Here is an 8,036-nt window from a genome sequence, read left to right on the forward strand (position 1 = left end):
CTGAATTACAATGATGAACTACCTTTAACTGTCATTTTGCATTATTGACACACTGTTTTCCTAATTAATGTTGTTCAGTTGCTTTTACACAATCTTTTTTGTTTAAAGCGCTATATAAATAAAGGTGACTTGACTTGACTTGACAAGGCTATGCCTGAGCTTTTAAAACTCATCTGTCTCTTTGCTACCATGTGGGCTACTTCTACAGGTGTGGTAAATCAAATCAAATAAAATCAAATTAAGAAATGCCCATGGAATGCAACAGGACAGGAATGTGAAATCAGAATTGGCACTGTTGTCCATTGAAAAATCCCTTGCTGGAACAAGTGGAAGGAAGGGGTTCATAGTGGTATGAATAGGTGACAGAGAAGTTTATTTCAATATACTGTAAGAAAGAAGATTAGACTTAAATATTTTAATAATGTTGTTACAGATAGGGACATTTATTTATTAATTACTCATATTTTACTAATATTACTCAAAATTTGTAATTTGTTGATCTTTTTCCATTTACAATGAAGAAATACTGTAAAAGTAAAAGTAGACAGAAAAGCAGTCAAGTCATAGTAAGTCATATTCCCCTTCCCTGAATGTGATTTCAAAAGAGGCAGAGGCAAAACCTGATCATGTTATATCAAATCACATTATGGGTGGCTACTCCTCATTCTTTATTAAATAGTCAATTTCATTAAATTTATCTGCAAGTGTTATGTGGGTCAAAATCACTATAAAGTGCCTTTGGTGTCCTCATCAGAATCGCTCAGTCATCATGAACATAACACAGTATAATGAATATCTTGAATGATATGATAAATGACCAAACATTTGCACACACAAATAACTCCAACTAGTCTCTTGAAATGTATTTTTCTCATTTTATACCATTTTCTTTGATTGGATGTGTGTGATTTTGGCATGTCCCTCATGCAGCTCAGATATCTTCAATGACTAGTTAAGTAATTTTAAAATATTTGTAAAAATATTCTTATTGCCCTCAGCCAGTTGTTAATAAAAACAAGTCAGATTGTTCATTCATGTTCTATTTAAAAAATAATATTAAGCATTTTCCAGGTGTCCCTGAAATTGCTGTCCACCCTGTCATGATGTTGTAGTTGCCCCTTTAAGAAACCCTCTGGTCTACTCTTTGAAATCTCCACCCACATTTTGCCTTTCTTCAATGGAGGACATCTGCTGCAAGTACACTAAGTATCTTCACTCATATTTCCAACATCATATTGTGTTGTACTGCATGTTGCCAAGCTTAACATGTCCACGGTCATAGTAAAATACTAATTTACATAAAGGTTTTACAGAAATTCTTAATATATATTTTAAGCAATACACATTCAGCTTCAACTATGAACCACTTTGCTGACTGAAGGTACATCATGTGTTTATTAAATGCTTTCTTTAACAAGAAATGTTAAAAATGTCCAAGACAATGACTTCCATGACACTATATGTGCATAGTTTTTGCCAAAATCTGATAATGTTTTAACAAAGGCTATTGATTTAACGTGTTAAACTCTTAAAAATGTTGAATTGAAAATTGCATTAATGCACCCCTGACCAGAAATGCTATCTTACATAGCATGCAGTTGCTTAGTGATGAACATGATAGAAGGCAATGACTCACTATGATGTGGCCTATTTGAATGCAGTTAGAATGTGCTTAAAATTCAAAATAAGTTGGCAAAAGTGCCATTTCCTGAATATCTGCTTGATTGAAAATGTGATATTGTTGACTTTATACAACAGTTGAATAAATAAAAAATAAATAATAATTGTCATAGAGATTAGATAATTACATATGTTGATTGACCTAAGAGGGCATTGAATAAAATGGGGTGGGACTTGAATCCAGTAGCCAGAGACATAGGGATTGAGACTGTGTCTGTTGCACTCAGTTAAATAAATAAGTTCTTAGCAACAAAGCCATGGTAAGTGAGACTTATATGGCATGGTGTCAGAAGTTGTGGAGAAGTAGGAATGGAGAAATTCGCTCCACCCACAAACTTCACCTTTGATAGACCTCAAGAATGGGCCGCATGGCATCAGTGCTTCACAAGGTACAGGATAGCCTCGAAGCTCAAGGAGGAGGATGGCGAGGTACAAGTGAGTACCATTACTGTATATATGCCATGGGACCATAGGCAGAGAATATATTCAGCTCATTCATGTTTGAGAGAGACGAGGAGAAAAAAGAATTTGACGCTGTGCTGAACAAGTTTAATGATTATTTCATCCCGAAAAAGAAAATCATCCAAGAGAGGGAGTGCTTTTACCAACGCATACAAGGGCCGGGGGAAAAGGCAGAGATATTCATCTGTGCACTCTACGAATTAGCAGAGTTGTGACAGAGAACATCCGAGATAAGCTTGTGGTTGGCATCAAAGATAAAAAGCTTTCACGAAAGTTGCAGCTGATGACAGACCTTACCTTAGACACTTAGAGGGAGTTGCGGAACATGAACATTCTAAACATTCATGGCAAAACCCAAGAACAGCACGATGAGCATCTGAGGCGCATTCTGGAAAGGATCGAGCACACAGGGCTCAAGACCAACAAAGAGAAGTGTATCTTTAGAAAGAAGGAGCTTTATTTCCTGGGGCACATCATAGACGAGAGAGGAGTCAGGCCTGACCCAGGGAAAGTAAGGGCTATCTCAGAGCTGCAAGCCCCTCGAAATGTGAGTGAACTGAAACGGTTTCTGGCGATGATAAACAGCATGGGACGCTGCATTCCAGCCATAGCGACAGTGGGTGGGCCGCTGTTTGATTTATCAAAAGGGACTGTAGCATAGACATGGGACCAGTCTCAAGAAAGCGCATTTCAAAAGCTTAAAGAAACTCTAATGACTGCACCTGATCTCGCATACTACGATTCAGGGAAACCCATGGCGGTGTCAGCAGACGCGAGTAGCTACGGGCTGGGAGGAGTCCTACTACAGCTGCACGGAGACAGCTGAAAGTCAGTGGCATATTGTTTGAGGAGGTTAAATGAGGCAGAAACCAGGTACCAGGCGAGAGATTCGAGAAGTATTTCATAGGCCTGGACAGATTTCGCCTTATTACAGACCACAAACCCCTCGTACCATTGATTAATAAAAAAGACTTGGACACGGTACCAATACGCTGCCAAAGACTTTTAATGAGACTGATGTGATTCACAGTGACTGTGGAATATGCACCTGGGAAGACACTGGAAGTAGCCGATACACTGTCGAGAAGTCAAATAGGCAATATTGCAACGAGCAGTGGACCTACAGTGAACTACTACGTTGACACAGTTATAGCCAGCTTGCCCGTGTCACAGTCAAAGTTGAGCCTGATCATATCAGTGACTGAAAGGGATGAACAGTTACAACTAGTAAGTAATTTCATAAAGCAGGGATGGCCAGAGCACATAAGAAAGGTACCAGAAGGTATTAGAGGCTTTTTTTTTCAGTGAAAGATGCACTGTCAGTAAGTGAAGGACTGATAATTCTGGGCAGATGCATTTGTATTCCAATTGAACTGAGACCGGACATCCTTGAGTGCATCCACGAAGGCCATCTATGGTTGACAAAACGGGCAAATTCATCCGTATGGTGGCCTGGTATATCATCGGATATAAATAACAAAATTTATTTGTGTATGTTCTATCGTGCAAACAGGAAAACACAAAGGAAAGAGCCACTTAAGTCAACCCCGCTACCTGAGAGACCGTGGCAGCACGTGGCTATAGATGTTTGCGAGAACAAGGGCCAGATGTATCTTATGTTTCTGATTATTACTCACACTTTATAGAGATCCTTCATCTGCCAAAGACAACGACAGCGCAGGTGATAAACAGACTACAAGCTACGTTTGCGAGATTTGGAATACCGGAGCAGATTATGAGTAATAACGGTCCGCAGTTTACTAGTGAGGCATGGACTTCATTTAAGGAAAAATATGACTTTGAACATGTTACATCGAGCCCTTCACAACCCACAAGCAAACGGGCATGCCGAGCGCATGGTCCAAGTAGCCAAACGCATCCTCAGACAGGACAACCCATACCTCGCTTTGATGTGTTACCGCACAACACCACATTCATCTACAGGGGTAAGCCCTGCCAAATTGTTGATGGCCAGAAAATTTGTACGACACTGCCTACATTGATGAAAAACCTGCAGCTAAAGTGGCCAATGTTGGTGAGAGAAAGAGATGCTTTGGTTAAAATCACAACAAGTCTTCTACTTTAATCGGAGTTGAAGCCAGGTGATGCGGTGCTGATGAAACTGGACGGGGAAAAGTCATGGAAAGCTCCAGTGTAGGTCAGAACGCAAGAGAGTGCACCGCTTATTCGTGGTGCAGGCTCCGAAGGGGGAAGGTGAGATGAGGCGGAACCACAGACATCTACAGAAAGTGCCTGCTCGGAATGTCTAAATGCTGATAACAACTTGGAAAAGACAGTGAAGAGCCCGCAGAAGCCTGAAAAACTGCACATTAGCAACGCGGATCAGCCAGTGTCGCAGACACCATGTGAAACACAAGGAGTGACTGTGACCAGGTCCGGCAGTGTAATAAAACCTACTGTTAAACTAAATTTATAGTTAAGTAAATTGAAAATCTATGCACGTTTAATGTGTAGTGGATGTGAGTTATGCATCTTGAATGTGATGTTAAATGTTTATTTGATAAAAAGGAAACTGTTAAATGTTTAAAATGTTCATTATAGTTAAAATGAATAGTTAGTAAACAAAGAATTACGGTTACAATAATGTGTTTCTTTAGGAAAAGTTAAAGGGAGATGTGTCATAGAGATTAGATAATTACATATGTTGATTGACCTATCAGAGAGTAAGAGGGGAAGGGGCTTGAATCCAGTAGCCAAAGACATAGGGATTGAGACTGTGTCTGTTGTAGAGCTGTAATCGGGCCTTGAAAGTTAGGCCCGACATGACCCGAGCCCGAAAGATTTCACCCTGAGCCCAACAAGTACATTTTGTTTGACAGCTTTCTAAAAGCCAGAACACATTTACAGCCCGACATTATTCAAATGTGCGCACTTTTGCCTTATGTCAAGAATGAGTCATTTATACATGTTTTAACATAATTTATTCATGAATAATGTAGGCGGCCACTTGGAAGTTTGTAACAAATAAATAAAATAAGTCCTCTGTAACATCGTAACATCTCAGCACTCTAAACAAACCTAGGCATACACTTAGCCTATAAATAGGTCAGCACGCCAATAAAAATTAGTCTTTCATTACAAATTAAATTAATATAAATTCTAAAATTAAAATTAGGAAATTAAAAGGTCTGCCAGATTTGCTTCGCCACTGGTAGCTTTAATTTAATAAAAGAATAATGCCAACATTAGCGTATTTACTCTGTCCACATTATGCATTTAGGAGTCAATTAATATTTAGTTATAATTAGGGATGGGTATCGCTAAGGTTTTATAGGTATTACTACTCTTACCGATAATGCTTAACGGTCAGGTACTTTAACGGTATTCTTATCGGTACTTTGTGTTGTGTTACTTTTTGTTGTGTTACTTTTTGTTGTGTTAGGCAGTCGAAAACTTTGTTTTCATACTGTAAGGGGCCGTTCACATATCGCGTCTAAAAACGCTTGGAAAACGATAGGCGCGCTGCTTTCTAATTTTTTCCCAAATCCTTCGGGCACTTGTGCTCCTGAGGCTTCTGCCATTGCTAAGCAACCATGACCTGCTCTCTCCATGAAGACACGGAAATTTCAGCAATGGATAAATGGATTTGCAGCACTAAAAATTGCTTGCAGTAGCTCTGCTACTAATTTAATTTAAAAATCTACATACAGCTATGATCAGCTGTTCCTTCATCTTGGCTGAGCTTTCAATGTTGTTACGGAAAAGGTGAGGAATCTACATGACCTGTGGTGCGCTTGCGGCATTCTGAAAAGTTGAGATGTTTTTAACTCGATGAAGTGCGGACGCGTCTGGAAAAAACGAGCGCGTCACACTGTGTGCGCGTCGCGACCACTCTGCTTCCATTATGAGCGCGCATATCACACGCCTACATTTGAAATAAAGAACTTGAGTGCGCAAAAGACGTGATATGTGAACGGCCCCTTATGTGTGTGTGTGTGCGCCACGCTCGTTCTTAACGTCAAACGTCTTAATATGATCACACATTAGAAATGTTTGGTGAGATAAAATGTGCACGATAACATTATTAAGCAAAAATACAAAGTACAGTACATAATTTTTTTCCCTCCAGTACCGAAAGCAGAACCAACACCGTCAGATCTTACTGATACTACGGTTTTTCATAATTTAGCCCCGGGGCCAGTTTAATACCGGGTTTCGGTACCCATCCCTAGTTAGAATTTGAAACCCTTTACTCACCAAGATTACTAGGCCTACATGTTTTTGTGAAGAAAATGTTTTGAATACACATGGCTTCGTTGCATTCCTGCGCTCACTGATGGTGCATCCAGCAATATAACCTAATGGTTCATTATTCTCATTATAAACATGGTCAAAACTTTTCCACACCTTAGACTTTGCTTTAGTTGCTGGTGAAACGAAAATGTAATCGCCAGAGACAAGCATCCGTTTCACCTACTCAGCCTACATTTTCCCATCTCGCGCTAATCGAAACACATCACGACCACTCATTTACCGCGCAAACCGGAGCGCAAGCCCGAGCCCGTGTAAAATGACATGAATTAAAGGGGGGTGAAATGCTATTTCATGCATACTGAGTTTTTTACACTGTTAAAGAGTTGGATTCCCATGCTAAACATGGACAAAGTGTCAAAAATTAAGTTGTACGTTTGTTCCAAAAATACACCTTCTGGTTTGTCACAAGTTTCGGAAAATTTTTTTCAGGTGTGGGTCTGTGTGACGTTAGATGGAGCGGAATTTCCTTATATGGGTCCTAAGGACACTTCTCCCGGAAGTGCGCGAGCGTGCCAGTAGAGCAGAGCAGAGACATTCACTGACCAGAGCGAGAGAGTTTTTGGTTGCCAGGGCAAGACAACCCTGCACAGATTACCAAAAAAAAACTGCATTAAGGGACCAGTGGATGGAGTTTATTTTTACATAGCATCAATGGAGTTGTGCACGTGTTTTTGTTTGTTCCCTGCATTTCGAAGATGCTTGTTTTACAAACAAGGTCCAGTTTGACGCCGGATTTGCATATAGTTTATTTCTTAAGGATGATGCGGTCCCAACGAAAAAGGGTCACAATCGTGTGTTGGAACCGCAGGCGGTGAGTAAAACTGCTTAAAATATCTCTGTGTTGTTAACTTAGCTATCGGCGCTTAAGCACATCAAGTAAAAAAAAATGCGATGTTGGCATCAAACTGCACTTCCCAAATGTACACCTTTAAAGAAAAAAAAAAAGACGACATAAAGTGGAACTTAGTCATTTTCCAAAACCGCTAAGCAAATATATACAGTTTCAATACATACCACATAGAGACGTCCTGCTGTAGTCATTGCTGCTGCTGCTCTTGTTCAATTTCAGCCTCGGGATCTGATTCTGGATCATAAATATACGGCTGAATCTGACTGTTAGCCATGGTTTGTTTTGGATGATGTTTTTTTCCTCACGGTAATGTCACAGCTTACAGACGCTCTCAACGCAAAAGCTTATGCGCACTCGTGATTCTTTAGCTCCGCCCACACGTCACGCCTCCAGCCGCTTGTGTTTTTCCGAAGAAAAGAAACGGTACAGACTATCTTTCTCTTATAAATATAATAAAACTAAAGATTTTTGGAGATATGAAGGATGCAGTACTACTCTATAGGTACTCAAGATTAACAGGAGATTGAGTGAAAATGAGCATTTCACCCCCCCTTTAAGCTCGATCTTCAGCTTTAGTCTGTTGCACTCAGTTAAATAAATAAGTTCTTAGCAACAAAGCTGTTGTAAGTGAGACTTATTTGACAATAATTAACATTTTAAACACAACACTGTTTTCGAGAAACTGTTGTGCATCTAAGTGGTTTCGTTTCATATTAAAGCTGCGGTAGGGAACTTTTGACGCTCTAGCGGTTAATAAACAGAACTGCTT

The sequence above is a fragment of the Carassius auratus genome, chromosome 37 (assembly GCF_003368295.1).
Source record: "Carassius auratus strain Wakin chromosome 37, ASM336829v1, whole genome shotgun sequence".
NCBI classification, from domain to species: domain Eukaryota; kingdom Metazoa; phylum Chordata; class Actinopteri; order Cypriniformes; family Cyprinidae; genus Carassius; species Carassius auratus.